Source organism: Oncorhynchus kisutch, unplaced genomic scaffold (assembly GCF_002021735.2).
Source record: "Oncorhynchus kisutch isolate 150728-3 unplaced genomic scaffold, Okis_V2 scaffold508, whole genome shotgun sequence".
Lineage (NCBI taxonomy): Eukaryota > Metazoa > Chordata > Actinopteri > Salmoniformes > Salmonidae > Oncorhynchus > Oncorhynchus kisutch.
This window is the reverse complement of record NW_022262453.1, coordinates 30,039-49,606: the sequence shown is the minus strand read 5'-3', so window position 1 is coordinate 49,606 and position 19,568 is coordinate 30,039.

Here is a 19,568-nt window from a genome sequence, read left to right as displayed (position 1 = left end):
TGTGTGAGTGGAGACTCAGAGAGATGCCAAACAATGATGTGTTTATTGACTTTAACCAAAAAAGGCAGTTTGGTGGGTTTGTGTCTCAGAGAGTGGATGACTGGATGGATGTATTCTCTATGGGTTTATTGTGGGTGTTCCTGTTCAGTGTTTTTTCTCAGCTAGCTTAACCAGGATGCACTGTACTGCTGTATGCTGAGTCTGTCCCTGGAGCTGGAGCTGGCTCTCTCTGGTGCTGGCTCTCTCTGGCTCTGGTGCTGGCTCTCTCTGGCTCTGGAGCTGGCTCTCTCTGGTGCTGGCTCTCTCTGGCTCTGGTGCTGGCTCTCTCTGGCTCTGGAGCTGGTGCTGGCTCTCTCTGGCTCTGGAGCTGGTTCTGGCTCTCTCTGGTGCTGGCTCTCTCTGGTGCTGGCTCTCTCTGGCTCTGGTGCTGGCTCTCTCTGGGGCTGGCTCTCTCTGGCTCTGGAGCTGGTGCTGGCTCTCTCTGGCTCTGGAACTGGTGCTGGCTCTCTCTGGTGCTGGTGCTGGCTCTCTCTGGTGCTGGCTCTCTCTGCCTCTGGAGCTGGTGCTGGCTCTCTCTGGTGCTGGCTCTCTCTGGTGCTGGTGTATGGCTCTCTCTGGTGCTGGCTCTCTCTGGTGCTGGTGCTGGCTCTCTCTGTCCTTGGAGCTGGCTCTCTCTAGAAGTGGTGCTGGAGTTAAGGCTGGTGCTGGCTCTCTCTGGAAGTGGTGCTGGAGTTAAGGCTGGTGCTGGCTCTCTCTGGAAGTGGTGCTGGAGTTAAGGCTGGTGCTGGCTCTCTCTGGAAGTGGTGCTGGTTCTCTCTGGCTCTGGTGCTGGCTCTCTCTGGAAGTGGTGCTAGAGTTAAGGCTGTGCTGGTTCTCTCTGGCTCTGGAGCTGGTGATGGAAAGGGAGCTGCCTCTCTCTGGTGCTGATGCGGGTGCTGGCTCTCTCTGGAAGTGGTGCTGGAGCGTGTGTGTGCGTGTGAATATGAATGTGTGTGTGCGTTCTCTGCAGATCCTCTAAAGCTCTGTCAGGTTGGATGGGGAGCGCCACTGCACAGCTATTCTCAGGTCTCTCCAGAGATGTTCGATCGGGTTCAAGTCCAGGCTCTGGCTGGGCCACTCAAGGACATTCAGAGACTTGTCCAGAAGCCTTGGTGGTTCCAAACTTCTTCCATTTAAGAATGATGGAGGCCACTGTGTTCTTGGAGACCTTCAATGCTGCAGAAATGTTTTGGTACCGTTCGCCAGCTCTCTGCCTCAACACAATCCTGTCTCGGAGCTTGGTTTTTGCTCTGACATGCATTTTCAACTGTGGGACCTTATATAGACAGGTGTGTGTGTCTTTCCAAATCATGTAGAAACATCTCATGGATGATCAATGGAAACAGAATGCTCAATTTAGAGTCTCAAGGCAAAAGGTGAATACTTGTGTAAATAAGATATTATAGTTTTTTTAAAATTATCTATATACATTTCATCAATTTCTAAAAAACTGTTTTTGCTTTGTCATTATGGTGTAGTGTGTGTAGATTGATAAGGATTTTTATTTGATTTAATCCTTTTTTAGAATAAGGCTGTAACGTAACAAAATGTGGAAAAAGTCAAGGGGTCTGAATACTTTCTGAAGGCACTGTATCTTACATTCTCAAATATACTTTACATAACCTCAAAGATTATTTAAAAAAAAAAAGTAAATGTGAGAGCAGTATACCTGAGTGTGAAGAGGGTTGTTTGAAAAGAGAGGGTGAAAGAGATGGCCTTCGCTGGCCCAATCTCTAAGTCCCCTCGATTTACAGAGAGAGAGAAAAGGTTCAAATGATGAATCCTGCCAGATTGACGAATCACACTTCTAATGAGTCAAAAATCCACCAAGCATGAAATCAGAATGAAATGTGTGACTATAATTCAAGTAGTGTTTACTCTAATCTCAGGAGGACTAACGCGGGGACTAAACCCTGGGAGAGAGAGAGAGAGAGAGAGAGAGAGAGAGAGAGAGGGGAGAGGGGGACAGGGGACCAAACAGAGACAGAACGGCCATCTCCCCTTCTCTCCTTTCCTTTCCTCTCCTCTTCTTCACTTTCCTCCTCTCTTCCTTCTCTCATCCTCCCCTCCTCTCCTTTCCTCTCCTTTCCTTTCCTTTCCTTTCCTTTCCTCTCCCCTCATCCCTTTCTCCTCTTCTCTCCTCTCCTTTCCTTTCCTTTCCTCTCCCCTCATCCCTTTCTCCTCTTCTCTCCTCTCCTTTCCTTTCCTTTCCTCTCCCCTCATCCCTTTCTCCTCTTCTCTCCTCTCCTTTCCTTTCCTTTCCTTTCCTCTCCCCTCATCCCTTTCTCCTCTTCTCTCCTCTCCTTTCCTTTCCTTTCCTCTCCCCTCATCCCTTTTCTCCTCTTCTCTCCTCTCCTTTCCTTTCCTTTCCTTTCCTCTCCCCTCATCCCTTTCTCCTCTTCTCTCCTCTCCTTTCCTTTCCTCTCCCCTCATCCCTTTCTCCTCTTCTCTCCTCTCCTTTCCTTTCCTTTCCTCTCCCCTCATCCCTTTCTCCTCTTCTCTCCTTTCCTTTCCTTCCTCTCCCCTCCCCTCATCCCTTTCTCCTCTTCTCTCCTCTCCTTCCTTTCCTCTCCCCTCATCCCTTTCTCCTCTTCTCTCCTCTCCTTTCCTTTCCTTTCCTCTCCCCTCATCCCTTTCTCCTCTCCTCTCCATCCCACTAACAATATTAAGCAAACAAAAAGATGAATAACTACGAGTGCAGCTAAAACGCTGAATCTAGTCTACCTGTAACCTATACTACCCACTAGTCTACCTGTACCTATACTACCCACTAGTCTATCTGTACCCACTAGGCTATACCTGTACCTATACTACCCACTAGTCTACCTGTAACCTATACTACCCACTAGTCTACCTGTACCTATACTATCCAAACTATCTACCTGTACCTATACTACCCACTAGCATATCTACCTGTACCTATACTACCCACTAGTCTAGCCTGTACCGATAGCTACCCACTAGTCTACCTGTACCTATACTACCCACTAGTCTACCTAGACCGATACTACCCACTAGTCTATGTCTACCTGTACCTAACTACCCACTAGTCTACCTGTACCTATACTACCCACTAGTCTACCTGTACCTATACTACCCACTAGTCTACCTGTACCTATACTACCCACTAGTCTACCTGTACCTATACTACCCACTAGTCCTACCTGTACCTATACTAACCCCTAGTCTACCTGTACCTATACTACCCACTAGTCTACCTGTACCTATACTACCCACTAGTCTACTGTACCTATACTACCCACTATCTACCTGTACCTATACTACCCACTAGTCTACCTGTACCTATACTACCCCACCAGTCTAACCTGTACCTATACTACCACTAGTCTACCTGTACCCACTAGTCTACCTGTACCCACTAGTCTACCTGTACCTATACTACCCACTAGTCTATCTGTACCTATACTACCCACTAGTCTAACCTATACCTATACTACCCACTAGTCTACCTGTACCTATACTACCCACTAGTCTACCTGTACCTATACTACCCACTAGTCTACCTGTAACCTATACTACCCACTAGTCTACCTGTACCTATACTACCCACTAGTCTACCTGTACCTATACTACCCACTAGTCTACCTGTACCTATACTACCCACTAGTCTACCTGTACCTATACTACCCACTAGTCTACCTGTACCTATACTACCCCACTAGTCTACCTGTACCTATACTACCCACTAGTCTACCTGTACCTATACTACCCACTAGTCTACCTGTACCTATACTACCCACTAGTCTACCTGTACCTATACTACCCACTAGTCTACCTTACCTATATACTAACCCACTAGTCTACCTGTACCTATACTACCCACTAGTCCTACCTGTACCTATACTACCCACTAGTCTACCTGTACCTATACTACCCACTAGTCTACCTGTACCTAGACTACCCACTAGTCTACCTGTACCCACTATTACCTTACTATACTACCCACTAGTCTACCTGTACCTATACTACCCACTAGTCTACCTGTACCTATACTACCCACTAGTCTACCTGTACCTATACTACCCACTAGTCTACCTGTACCTATACTACCCACTAGTCTACCTGTACATATACTACCCACTAGTCTACCTACACCTATACTACCCACTAGTCTACCTGTACCTATACTACCCACTAGTCTACCTGTACCTATACTACCCACTAGTCTACCTGTACCTATACTACCCACTAGTCTACCTGTACCTATACTACCCACTAGTCTACCTGTACCCACTAGTCTACCTGTACCTATACTACCCACTAGTCTACCTACACCTATACTACCCACTAGTCTACCTACACCTATACTACCCACTAGTCTACCTACATACCTATAACTACCCACTAGTCTACCTGTACCTATACTACCCACTAGTTCTATCTGTACCTATACTACCCACTAGTCTACCTATACCTATACTACCCACCTAGTCTACCTGTACCTATACTACCCACTAGTCTACCTGTACCTATACTACCCACTAGTCTTTACCTGTACCTATACTACCCACTAGTCTACCTGTACCTATACTACACCACTAGTCTACCTGTACCTCTACTACCCACTAGTCTAACCTGTAACCTATACTAACCCACTAGTCTACCTGTACCCAATAATACCCACTAGTCTACCTGTACTATGACTACCCACTAGTCTACCTGTACCTATACTACCCACTAGTCTACCTGTACTCTATACTATACTACCCACTAGTCTACCTGTACCTATACTACCCCACTTAGTCTACCTGTACCTATACTACCCAACTAGTCTACCTACACCTATACTACCCACTAGTCTACCTGTACCTATACTACCCACTAGTCTACCTGTACCTATACTACCCACTAGTCTACCTGTACCTATACTACCCACTAGTCTACCTGTACCTATACTACCCACTAGTCTACCTGTACCCACTAGTCTACCTGTACCTATACTACCCACTAGTCTACCTGTACCTATACTACCCACTAGTCTACCTGTACCTATACTACCCACTAGTCTACCTGTACCTATACTACCCACTAGTCTACCTGTACCTATACTACCCACTAGTCTACCTGTACATATACTACCCACTAGTCTACCTACACCTATACTACCCACTAGTCTACCTGTACCTATACTACCCACTAGTCTACCTGTACCTATACTACCCACTAGTCTACCTGTACCTATACTACCCACTAGTCTACCTGTACCTATACTACCCACTAGTCTACCTGTACCCACTAGTCTACCTGTACCTATACTACCCACTAGTCTACCTACACCTATACTACCCACTAGTCTACCTACACCTATACTACCCACTAGGTCTACCCACTACACCTATACTACCCACTTAGTCTACCTACACCTATACTACCCACTAGTCTTACCTGTACCTATACTACCCACTAGTCTACCTGTACCTATACTACCCACTAGTCTACCTGTACCCACTAGTCTACCTGTACCTATACTACCCACTAGTCTACCTGTAACCAAGATGAATAACTACGAGTGCAGCTAAAACGCTGAATCTGAAAAAATACCAAAGACTACCACTAGTCTATCTGTACCTATACTACCCCTAGTCTACCTGTACCTATACTACCCACTAGTCTACCTGTACCTATACTACCCACTAGTCTACCTGTACTATACTACCCACTAGTCTACCTGTACCTATACTACCCACTAGTCTATCTGTACCTATACTACCCACTAGTCTACCTATACCTATACTACCCACTAGTCTATCTGTACCCACTAGTCTACCTGTACCTATACTACCCACTAGTCTATCTGTACCCACTAGTCTACCTATACCTATACTACCCACTAGTCTATCTGTACCCACTAGTCTATCTGTACCCACTAGTCTACCTATACCTATACTACCCACTAGTCTACCTGTACCCACTAGTCTACCTGTACCTATACTACCCATTAGTCTACCTGTACCTATACTACCCATTAGTCTACCTGTACCTATACTACCCACTAGTCTACCTGTACCTATACTACCCACTAGTCTATCTGTACCCACTAGTCTACCTGTACCCCACTAGTCTACCTGTACCTATACTACCCACTAGTCTACCTGTACCTATACTACCCACTAGTCTATCTGTACCCACTAGTCTAACCTGTACCTATACTACCCACTAGTCTACCTGTACCTATACTACCCACTAGTCTATCTGTACCTATACTACCCTACTAGTCTACCTGTACCTATACTACCCACTAGTCTACCTATACCTATACTACCCACTAGTCTACCTGTACCTATATTACCCACTAGTCTATCTGTACCCACTAGTCTACCTTACCCACTAGTCTACCTGTACCTATACTACCCACTAGTCTACCTGTACCTATACTACCCACTAGTCTATCTGTACCCACTAGTCTACCTGTACCCACTAGTCTACCTGTACCTATACTACCCACTAGTCTACCTGTACCTATACTACCCACTAGGTCTACCTGTACCTATACTACCCACTAGTCTACCTGTACCTATACTACCCACTAGTCTACCTGTACCCACTAGTCTACCTGTACCTATACTAAACCACTAGTCTACCTGTACCCACTAGTCTACCTGTACCTATACTAACCACTAGTCTATCTGTACCCACGAGTCTACCTATACCTATACCCTACCCACTAGTCTACCTGTACCTATACTACCCACTAGTCTATCTGTACCCACTAGTCTACCTGTACCTATACTAACCACTAGTCTATCTTACCCACTAGTCTACCTATACCTATACTACCCACGAGCTACCTGTACCTATACTACCCACTAGTATACCTGTACCTATACTACCCACTAGTCTACCTATACCTATACTACCCACTAGTCTACCTGTACCTATACTACCCACTAGTCTATCTGTACCGATACTATACTACCACTAGTCTACCTGTACCTATACTACCCACTAGTCTACCTGTACCTATTACCCACTATCTATCTGTACCCACTATCTACCTATACCTATACACCCACTAGTCTACCTGTACCTATACTACCCACTAGTCTACCTGTACCTATACTACCCACTAGTCTACCTGTACCTATACTACCCACTAGTCTACCTGTACCTATACTACCCACTAGTCTACCTGTACCTATACTACCCATTAGTCTACCTGTACCTATACTACCCACTAGTCTATCTGTACCTATACTACCCACTAGTCTACCTGTACCTATACTACCCACTAGTCTATGTCTACCTGTACCTATACTACCCACTAGTCTATCTGTACCTTAGCTACCCACTAGTCTACCTGTACCTATACTACCCCCACTAGTCTATGTCTACTACCTGTACCTATACTACCCACTAGTCTATCTGTACCTATACTACCCACTAGTCTACCTGTAACCTATACTACCCACTAGTCTATGTCTACCTGTACCTATACTACCCACTAGTCTATCTGTACCTATACTACCCACTAGTCTACCTGTACTATACTAACCACTAGTCTACCTGTACCTATACTACCACTAGTCTACCTGTACCTATTACTACCCACTAGTCTACCTGTACCTATACTACCCCTAGTCTACCTGTACCCACTAGTCTACCTGTACCTATACTACTACCCACTAGTCTACCTGTACCTATACTAACCACTAGTCTATCTGTACCCACTAGTCTACCTGTACCTATACTACCCAATAGTCTACCTGTACCTATACTACCCACTAGTCTACCTGTACCCACTAGTCTACCTGTACCCAGACTACCCACTAGTCTACCTGTACCCACTAGTCTACCTGTACCCAGACTACCCACTAGTCTACCTGTACCCACTAGTCTACCTGTACCTATACTACCCACTAGTCTATCTGTACCCACTAGTCTACCTATACCTATACTACCCACTAGTCTACCTGTACCTATACTACCCACTAGTCTATCTGTACCTATACTACCCACTAGTCTACCTGTACCTATACTAACCACTAGTCTACCTGTACCTATACTACCCACTAGTCTACCTGTACCTATACTACCCACTAGTCTACCTGTACCTATACTACCCACTAGTCTACCTGTACCCACTAGTCATACCTGTACCTATACTACCCACTAGTCTACCTGTACCTATACTAACCACTAGTCTATCTGTACCCACTAGTCTACCTGTACCTATACTACCCACTAGTCTACCTGTACCTATACTAACCCACTAGTCTACCTGTACCCACTAGTCTACCTGTACCCAGACTACCACTAGTCTACCTGTACCCACTAGTCATACCTGTACCCAGACTACCCACTAGTCTACCTGTACCTATACTACCCACTAGTCTACCTGTACCCAGACTACCCACTAGTCTACCTGTACCACTAGTCCCTACCTGTACCCACTAGTCTACCTGTACCTATACTACCCACTAGTCTACCTGTACCCACTAGTCTCCTGTACCTATACTACCCACTAGTCTACCTGTACCCCCTAGTCTACCTGTACCTATACTATCCCACTAGGCTAACCTGTACCCATACTAACCCACTAGTCTACCTGTACCTATACTACCCACTAGTCTACCTGTACCTATGCTACCCACTAGTCTATCTGTACCCAGACTACCCACTAGTCTACCTGTACCTATACTACCCACTAGTCTACCTGTACCTATACTACCCACTAGTCTACCTGTACCTATACTACCCCAATAGTCTACCTGTACCATATACTACCCACTAGTCTACCTGTACCTATACTACCCATTAGTCTACCTGTACCCACTAGTCTACCTGTACCTATACTACCCATTATTCTACTTGTACCCTAGTCTACCTGTACCCACTAGTCTACCTGTACCTATACTACCCCACTAGTCTACCTGTACCCACTAGTCTACCTGTACCTATACTACCCACTAGTCTACCTGTACCCACTAGTCTACCTGTACCTATACTACCCACTAGTCTACCTGTACCTATACTACCCACTAGTCTACCTGTACCTATATCAAATCAAATCAAATCAAATTTATTTATATAGCCCTTCGTACATCAGCTGATATCTCAAAGTGCTGTACAGAAACCCAGCCTAAAACCCCAAACAGCAAGCAATGCAGGTGGAGAAGCACGGTGGCTAGGAAAAACTCCCTAGAAAGGCCAATACCTAGGAAGAAACCTAGAGAGGAACCAGGCTATGTGGGGTGGCCAGTCCTCTTCTGGCTGTGCCGGGTGGAGATTATAACAGAACATGGTCAAGATGTTCAATGTTCATAAATGACCAGCATGGTCGAATAATAATAAGGCAGAACAGTTGAAACTAGAGCAGCAGCACAGTCAGGTGGAAGTTGAAACTGGAGCAGCAGCATGGCCAGGTAGACTGGGGACAGCAAGGAGTCATCATGTCAGGTAGTCCTGGGGCATGGTCCTAGGGCTCAGGTCAGTTGAAACTGGAACAGCAGCATGGCCAGGTGGACTGGGGACAGCAAGGAGTCATCATGTCAGGTAGTCCTGGGGCATGGTCCTAGGGCTCAGGTCCTCCGAGAGAGAGAAAGAAAGAGAGAAGGAGAGAATTAGAGAACGCACACTTAGATTCACACAGGACACCGAATAGGACAGGAGAAGTACTCCAGATATAACAAACTGACCCCAGCCCCCCGACACATAAACTACTGCAGCATAATACTACCTATACTACCCACCAGTCTACCTGTACCTATACTACCCACTAGTCTACCTGTACTCCACTAGTCTACCTGTACCCAGACTACCCACTAGTCTACCTGTACCCACTAGCTACCTGTACCTATACTACCCACTAGTCTACCTGTACCATACTACCCACTAGTCTACCTGTACCCACTAGTCTACCTGTACCCAGACTACCCACTAGTCTACCTGTACCCACTAGTCTACCTGTACCTATACTACCCACTAGTCTACCTGTACCCACTAGTCTACCTGTACCTATACTACCCACTAGTCTACCTGTACCCACTAGTCTACCTGTACCTATACTACCCACTAGTCTACCTGTACCCACTAGTCTACCTGTACCTATACTACCCACTAGTCTACCTGTACCTATACTACCCACTAGTCTACCTGTACCCAGACTACCCACTAGTCTACCTGCACCCACTAGTCTACCTGTACCTGTACTACCCACTCGGCTACCTGTACCTATACTACCCATTAGTCTACCTGTACCCAGACTACCCACTAGTTTACCTGTACCTATACTACCCACTAGTCTACCTGTACCCACTAGTCTACCTGTACCTATACTACCCACTAGTCTACCTGTACCCACTAGTCTACCTGTACCCATACTACCCACTAGTCTACCTGTACCCACTAGTCTACCTGTACCCAGACTACCCACTAGTCTACCTGTCCCCACTAGTCTACCTGTACCTATACTACCCAATAGTCTACCTGTACCTATACTACCCACTAGTCTACCTGTACCCAGACTATCCACAAGTCTACCTGTACCTATACTACCCACTAGTCTACCTGTACCTATACTACCCACTAGTCTACCTGTACCCACTAGTCTACCTGTACGCACTAGTCTACCTGTACCTATACTACCCACTAGTCTACCTGTACCTATACTACCCACTAGTCTACCTGTACCCAGACTACCCACTAGTCTACCTGCACCCACTAGTCTACCTGTACCCACTAGTCTACCTGTACCCACTAGTCTACCTGTACCCATACTACCTGTACCCATACTACCCACTAGTCTACCTGTACCCACTAGTCTACCTGTACCCACTAGTCTACCTGTACCCATACTACCCACTAGTCTACCTGTACCCACTAGTCTACCTGTACCCACTAGTCTACCTGTACCCATACTACCTGTACCCATACTACCCACTAGTCTACCTGTACCCACTAGTCTACCTGTACCCACTAGTCTACCTGTACCCACTAGTCTACCTGTATTAAATAGAGTTTGTATCCCAAATGGCACCCTATTCCCTATATAGTGCGCTACTTTAGACCAGATCCCTATTCCCTATATAGTACACTACTTTAGACCAGGGCCCTATTCCCTCTATATAGTACACTACTTTAGACCAGGGCCCTATTCCCTTTATAGTACACTACTATAGACCAGAGCCCTATTCCCCATATAGTACACTACTTTAGACCAGGGCCCTATTCCCTTTATAGTACACTACTATAGACCAGAGCCCTATTCCCTATATAGTACACTACTTTAGACCAGGGCCCTATTCCCTTTATAGTACACTACTATAGACCAGAGCCCTATTCCCTATATAGTACACTACTTTAGACCAGAACCCTATTCCCTATATAGTACACTACTATAGACCAGAGCCCTATTCCCTATATAGTACACTACTTTAGACCAGAGCCCTATTCCCTATATAGTACACTACTTTAGACCAGGGCCCTATTCCCTCTATACAGTGCACTACTTTAGACCAGAGCCCTATTCCCTATATAGTACACTACTTTAGACCAGAGCCCTATTCCCTATATAGTACACTACTTTAGACCAGGGCCCTATTCCCTATATAGTGCACTACTTTAGACCAGGGCCCTATTCCCTATATAGTGCACTACTTTAGACCAGGGCCCTATTCCCTTTATAGTGCACTACTTTTGAGCAGGACCCACTGGGTACTGCACTATACTATGGTAGTGCACTACATAGGGCTCTTTGGGACTCAGAATAGGTGTCTTGAATTATGAACTTTTATTCTGGGAATACGCTCCAATGGCATTCGCTACTGCTCCATATGCAAATGATTTAGTCTCCATTTGGGAACGATTCCCAGAGGTTGTTCTCTTTGTCTTGGATGCTCGTGTGTGTGTGTGTGTGTGTGTGTGAGTGTGTGCTTTTTGGCAAGCGCTCACACTTCACTTGTTAAATCTAGTATAGAGAGACACAAAGCCGTGCTGTCCCATTTACACGGACTAGCCAACAGAACTGTCCGACTACCCTCCGTTTATACGGGCTAGTCAACAGAACTGTCCGACTACCCTCCGTTTATACGGGCTAGTCAACAGAACTGTCCGACTACCCTGCGTTTATACGGGCTAATCAACAGAACTGTCCGACTACCCTCCGTTATACGGGCTAGTCAACAGAACTGTCCGACTACCCTCCGTTTATACGGGCTAGTCAACAGAACTGTCCGACTACCCTCCGTTTATACGGGCTAGTCAACAGAACTGTCCGACTACCCTCCGTTTATACGGGCTAGCCAACAGAACTGTCCGACTACCCTCCGTTTACACGGGCTAGCCAACAGAACTGTCCGACTACCCTCCGTTTACACGGGCTAGCCAACAGAACTGTCCGACTACCCTCCGTATACATTGGATAGCCAACAGAACCGTCAGACTACCCTCACTCCCCAACACACCCATCACTCCTATCTTCTACCCTCAGTCCCCCACTCCACAACACACCCATCACTCCTATCTTCTACCCTCAGTCCCCACTCCACAACACACCCATCACTCCTATCTTCTACCCTCAGACCCTCACTCCACAACACACCCATCCCTCCTATATCCTACCCTCACTCCCCAACACACCCATCCCTCCTATATCCTACCCTCACTCCCCAACACACCCATCCCTCCTATATCCTACCCTCACTCCCCAACACACCCATCACTCCTATCGTCTACCCTCAGTCCCCCACTCCACAACACACCCATCACTCCTATCTTCTACCCTCAGTCCCTCAGTCCCCCACTCCACAACACACCCATCACTCCTATCTTCTACCCTCAGTCCCCCACTCCACAACACACCCATCACTCCTATCTTCTACCCTCAGTCCCCCACTCCACAACACACCCATCACTACTATCTCCTACCCTCACTTCCCAACACAACACGCCAATCACTACTATCTCCTACCCTCACTCCCCAACACACCCATCACTACTATCTCCTACCCTCACTCCCCCTCTCCACAACACACCCATCACTCCTATCTCCTACCCTCACTCCCCAACACAACACACCCATCACTACTATCTCCTACCCTCACTCCCAACACAACACACCCATCACTACTATCTCCTACCCTCACTCCCCAACACACCCATCCCTCCTATATCCTACCCTCACTCCCCAACACACCCATCCCTCCTATATCCTACCCTCACTCCCCAACACACCCATCCCTCCTATATCCTACCCTCACTCCCAACACACCCATCCCTCCTATATCCTACCCTCACTCCCCAACACAACACACCCATCACTACTGTCTCTTACCCTCACTCCCCCGACACAACACACCCATCACTACTATCTCCTACCCTCACTCCCCAACACACCCATCCCTCCTATATCCTACCCTCACTCCCCAACACACCCATCCCTCCTATATCCTACCCTCACTCCCCCACACAACACACCCATCACTACTGTCTCTTACCCTCACTCCCCCAACACAACACACCCATCACTACTGTCTCTTACCCTCACTCCCCCAACACAACACACCCATCACTACTGTCTCTTACCCTCACTCCCCCAACACAACACACCCATCACTACTGTCTCTTACCCTCACTCCCCCGACACAACACACCCATCACTACTATCTCCTACGCTTACTGCCCCAACGCTACACACCCATCACTACTACTGCCTACCCTCACAACACAACACACCCATCACTACTGTCTCTTACCCTCACTCCCCCGACACAACACACCCATCACTACTATCTCCTACGCTTACTGGCCCAACGCTACACACCCATCACTACTATCTCCTACCCTCACAACACAACACACCCATCACTACTGTCTCCTACCCTTACTCCCCCGACACAACACACCCATCACTAATATCTCCTACCCTCACTGCCCCAACTCTACACACCCATGACTGCTATCTCTTACCCTCACTCCCCAACACACCCATGACTGCTATCTCCTACCCTCACTCCCCAACACACCCATGACTGCTATCTCCTACCCTCACAACACAACACATCCATCACTACCATCTCCTACCCTCACTGCTCCAACGCTACACACCCATCAATAATATCTCCTACCCTCACAACACAACACATCCATCACTACCATCTCCTACCCTCACTGCTCCAACGCTACACACCCATCAATAATATCTCCTACCCTCACAACACAACACATCCATCACTACCATCTCCTACCCTCACTGCCCCAACGCTACACACCCATCAATAATATCTCCTACCTCACAACACAACACATCCATCACTACCATCTCCTACCCTCACTGCCCCAATGCTACACACCCATCAATAATATCTCCTACCCTCACAACACAACACATCCATCACTACCATCTCCTACCCTCACTGCCCCAACGCTACACACCCATCAATAATATCTCCTACCCTCACAACACAACACATCCATCACTACCATCTCCTACCCTCACTGCCCCAACGCTACACACCCATCAATAATATCTCCTACCCTCACAACACAACACATCCATCACTACCATCTCCTACCCTCACTGCCCCAACGCTACACACCCATCAATAATATCTCCTACCCTCACAACACAACACATCCATCACTACCATCTCCTACCCTCACTGCCCCAACGCTACAACACCCATCAATAATATCTCCTACCCTCACAACACAACACATCCATCACTACCATCTCCTACCCTCACTGCCCAACGCTACACACCCATCAATAATATCTCCTACCCTCACTGCCCCAACGCTACACACACCCATCAATAATATCTCCTACCCTCACTGCCCCAACGCTACAACACCCATCAATAATTATCTCCTACCCTCACTCCCCCCAACACACCCATGACTGCTATCTCCTACCCTCACTGCCCCAACGCTACACACCCATGACTGCTATCTCCTACCCTCACTGCCCCAACGCTACAGACCCATGACTGCTATCTCCTACCCTCACAACACAACACATCCATCACTACCATCTCCTACCCTCACTGCCCCAACGCTACACACCCATCACTACCATCTCCTACCCTCACTGACCCAACGCTACACACCCATCAATAATATCTCCTACCCTCACTGCCCCAACACACCCATGACTGCTATCTCCTACCCTCACCTGCCCCAACGCTACACACCCATCAATAATATCTCCTACCCTCACTGCCCCAACACACCCATGACTGCTATCTCCTACCCTCACTGCCCCAACGCTACACACCCATCAATAATATCTCCTACCCTCACTGCCCCAACGCTACACACCCATGACTGCTATCTCCTACCCTCACTGCCCCAACGCTACACACCCATCAATAATACTCCTACCCTCACTGCCCCAACACACCCATGACTGCTATCTCCTACCCTCACTGCCCCAACGCTACACATCCATCAATAATATCTCCTACCCTCACTCCCCAACACACCCATCACTACCATCTCCTACCCTCACTGCCCCAACGCTACACATCCATCAATAATATCTCCTACCCTCACAACACAACACATCCATCACTACCATATCCTACCCTCACTCCCCAACGCTACACACCCATCACTAATATCTCCTACCCTCACTCCCCAACACATCCATCACTACCATCTCCTACCCTCACTCCCCAACGCTACACATCCATCAATAATATCTCCTACCCTCACTCCCCAACACACCCATCAATAATATCTCCTACCCTCATTCCCCAACACATCCATCACTACCATATCCTACCCTCACTCCCCAACGCTACACACCCATCACTAATATCTCCTAACCCTCACTCCCCAACACATCCATCACTACCATCTCCTACCCTCACTCCCCAACGCTACAACACCCATCACTAATATCTCCTACCCTCACTCCCCAACGCTACACACCCATCACTAATATCTCTTACCCTCACTCCCCAACTCTACACACCCATCACTAATATCTCCTACCCTCACTCCCCAACGCTACACATCCATCACTAATATCTCCTACCCTCACTCCCCAACACACCCATCACTAATATCTCCTACCCTCACAACACAACACCCATCTCCTTTTATTGGAGGAAAACAGTATAACTGGTATTGAATATTTGTAGGAATATAATTTTTCCACACAAATTTGTTTGATAATTTATATTGTTTTCATGTTTGTTATCACTTGGTTGACAGTGACTGTGAGTTATAATGTCATTATATTGTGGGGTACATTTGTAATATTGTCAACTATAAATTATATTGTGATATGTTCTTGAATCTAAGGTGAAGGTGTCTTTTTTAAATTCCATTTGATAAATGATTAACAAACAACATTTAGTTTAGATATTCTGTATTAATGTGTGACATTTCAACATACCCAGGCATACCCAGGTCTGTTGAAATGAGGTAGCATCAGGTGCCATGGTGTTGTTTAAAGCTGGGTTTTATGTTTAGTCTCTAGTTATATAGTTGGGCCTATATTCTGTCTTCTGTCTCTGCTGCATCTTTCCACCGTGTCCGTAGTTCAACCGTCTAAAGGTGGGAGAGTGCCATTCCATTATGCTGGTTCCAACTTCTATTATGGTGGTTCCAAGTTCTATTGTGGTGGTTCCAAGTTATATTATAGTGGTTCCAAGTTCTATTGTGGTGGTTCCAAGTTATATTATAGTGGTTCCAAGTTCTATTGTGGTGGTTCCAAGTTATATTGTAGTGGTTCCAAGTTCTATTTTAGTGGTTCCAAGTTCTATTATAGTGGTTCCAAGTTCTATTATGGTGGTTCCAAGTTATATTATAGTGGTTCCAAGTTATATTATGGTGGTTCCAAGTTATATTGTGGTGGTTCCAAGTTCTGTTATAGTGGTTCCAAGTTCTATTGTGGTGGTTCCAAGTTATATTATAGTGGTTCCAAGTTATATTATAGTGGTACCAAGTTATATTGTGGTGGTTCCAAGTTATATTGTGGTGGTTCCAAGTTATATTATAGTGGTTCCAAGTTCTATTGTGGTGGTTCCAAGTTATATTATAGTGGTTCCAAGTTATATTATAGTGGTTCCAAGTTATATTATGGTGGTTCCAAGTTATGTTATAGTGGTTCCAAGTTATATTATGGTGGTTCCAAGTTATATTCTAGTGGTTCCAAGTTATATTATGGTGGTTCCAAGTTATATTGTAGTGGTTCCAAGTTCTATTTTAGTGGTTCCAAGTTCTATTATAGTGGTTCCAAGTTATATTATGGTGGTTCCAAGTTATATTATAGTGGTTCCAAGTTATATTATGGTGGTTCCAAGTTATATTGTAGTGGTTCCAAGTTCTATTTTAGTGGTTCCAAGTTCTATTGTGGTGGTTCCACGTTCTATTGTGGTGGTTCCAAGTTATATTATAGTGGTCCCAAGTTATATTATGGTGGTTCCAAGTTCTATTGTAGTGGTTCCAAGTTCTATTGTAGTGGTTCCAAGTTCTATTGTGGTGGTTCCAAAGTTCTATTGTGGTGGTTCCAAGTTCTATTGTGGTGGTTCCAAGTTCTATTGTAGTGGTTCCAAGTTCTATTGTAGTGGTTCCAAGTTCTATTGTGGTGGTTCCAAGTTCTATTATAGTGGTCCCAAGTTCTATTGTGGTGGTTACAAGTTCTATTGTGGTGGTTCCAAGTTATATTATTTTGGTTCCAAGTTATATTATAGTGGTTCCAAGTTATATTGTGGTGGTTCCAAGTTCTATTGTGGTGGTTCCAAGTTATATTATAGTGGTTCCAAGTTCTATTGTGGTGGTTCCAAGTTATATTATAGTGGTTCCAAGTCATATTATAATGGTTCCAAGTTATATTATAGTGGTTCCAAGTTATATTATAGTGGTTTCAAGTTATATTATAGTGGTTCCAAGTTATATTATAGTGGTTCCATGTTCTATTGTAGTGGTTCCATGTTCTATTGTGGTGGTTCCATGTTCTATTGTAGTGGTTCCACGTTCTATTGTAGTGGTTCCAAGTTTATTGTGGTCGTTCCAAGTTCTATTATAGTGGTTCCAAGTTCTAATGTGGTGGTTCCAAGTTCTATTGTGGTGGTTCCAAGTTCTATTGTTATGGTGGTTCCACATTCTATATTAGTTGTTCCATGGTCTATTGTGGTGGTTCCATGATCTATTGTGGTGGTTCCAAGTTCTATTATAGTGGTTCCACGTTCTATTGTGGTGGTTCCATGTTCTATTGTGGTGGTTACAAGTTCTATTGTGATGGTTCCCAGTTATATTATAGTGGTTCTAAGTTCTATTATGGTGGCTCCAAGTTCTATCATGGTGGTTCCAAGTTATATTGTGGTGGTTCCAAGTTATTTTGTGGTGGTTCCAAGTTCTATTATTTTGGTTCCAAGTTCTATTGTAGTGGTTCAAAGTTCTAGTGTGGTGGTTCCAAGTTATATTGTGGTGGTTGCAAATTCTATTTAAGTGGTTCCAAGTTCTGTTATAGTGGATCCAAGTTATATTATGGGTGGTTCCAAGTTCTATTGTAGTGGTTCCAAGTTCTATTGTGGTGGTTCCAAGTTCTATTGTGGTGGTTCCAAGTTATATTAATTTGGTTCCAAGATATATAATGCTGGTTCCAAGTTATATTGTGGTGGTTGCAAATTCTATTTAAGTGGTTCCAAGTGCTGTTATAGTGGATCCAAGTTATATTATGGTGGTTCCGAGTTCTATTTTAGTGGTTCCAAGTTCTATTGTGGTGGTTCCAAGTTCTATTGTGATGGTTCCAAGTTATATTAAAGTGGATCCAAGTTCTATTGTGGTGGTTCCAAGTTATATTATAGTGGGTCCAAGTTCTATTGTGCTGGTTCCAAGTTATATTGTGGTGGTTCCAAGTTATATTATTTTGGTTCCAAGTTCTATTATAGTGGTTCCAAGTTATATTGTGGTGGTTCCAAGTACTATTATAGTGGTTCCAAGTTCTATTGTGGTGGTTCCAAGTTCTATTGTGGTGGGTTGAAGTTATATTATGGTGGTTCCAAGTTATATTATAGTGGTTCCAAGTTATATTGTGGTGGGTTGAAGTTATCTTCTGGTGGTTCCAAGTTATACTGTGGTGGTGCCACAGAGAGTGTGCAGGACTGAGGTTGTAGCTGGTGTTCTGCTTCTGAAGGCTGTTTTGCTCCGTGAGGGTTTTGACTGAGTGAAGAGAGAGGCTCAGTGAAGCTCCTAACATTGCCTCGTCATCGATCACCTCCCAACCAACTTTCTGCCTGCCCTGTGCGCAGGTGTAGCCTGCCAGGACTTCTCTTTGGCTCCTCTCTTCTCATGTTCCCTTTACATTTAATACAAAGCATTTATTTATATATCGTAGTTTTTTCTCACAATGGTTGTTGACCAAGCGGCTAGAAAGCAGCAGTAGTCTGTTCTCTCTCCCTCTCTCTCTCCTCTCTCTCTCTCTCTCTCTCTCTCTCTCCTCTCTCCCTCTCATCTCCTCTCTCTCTCTCTCTCTCTCTCTCTCTCTCTCTCTCTCTCTCTCTCTCTCTCATTCTCTCTCTCTCCTCGTCTCTCTCTCTCCTCTCTCTCTCTCTCTCTCT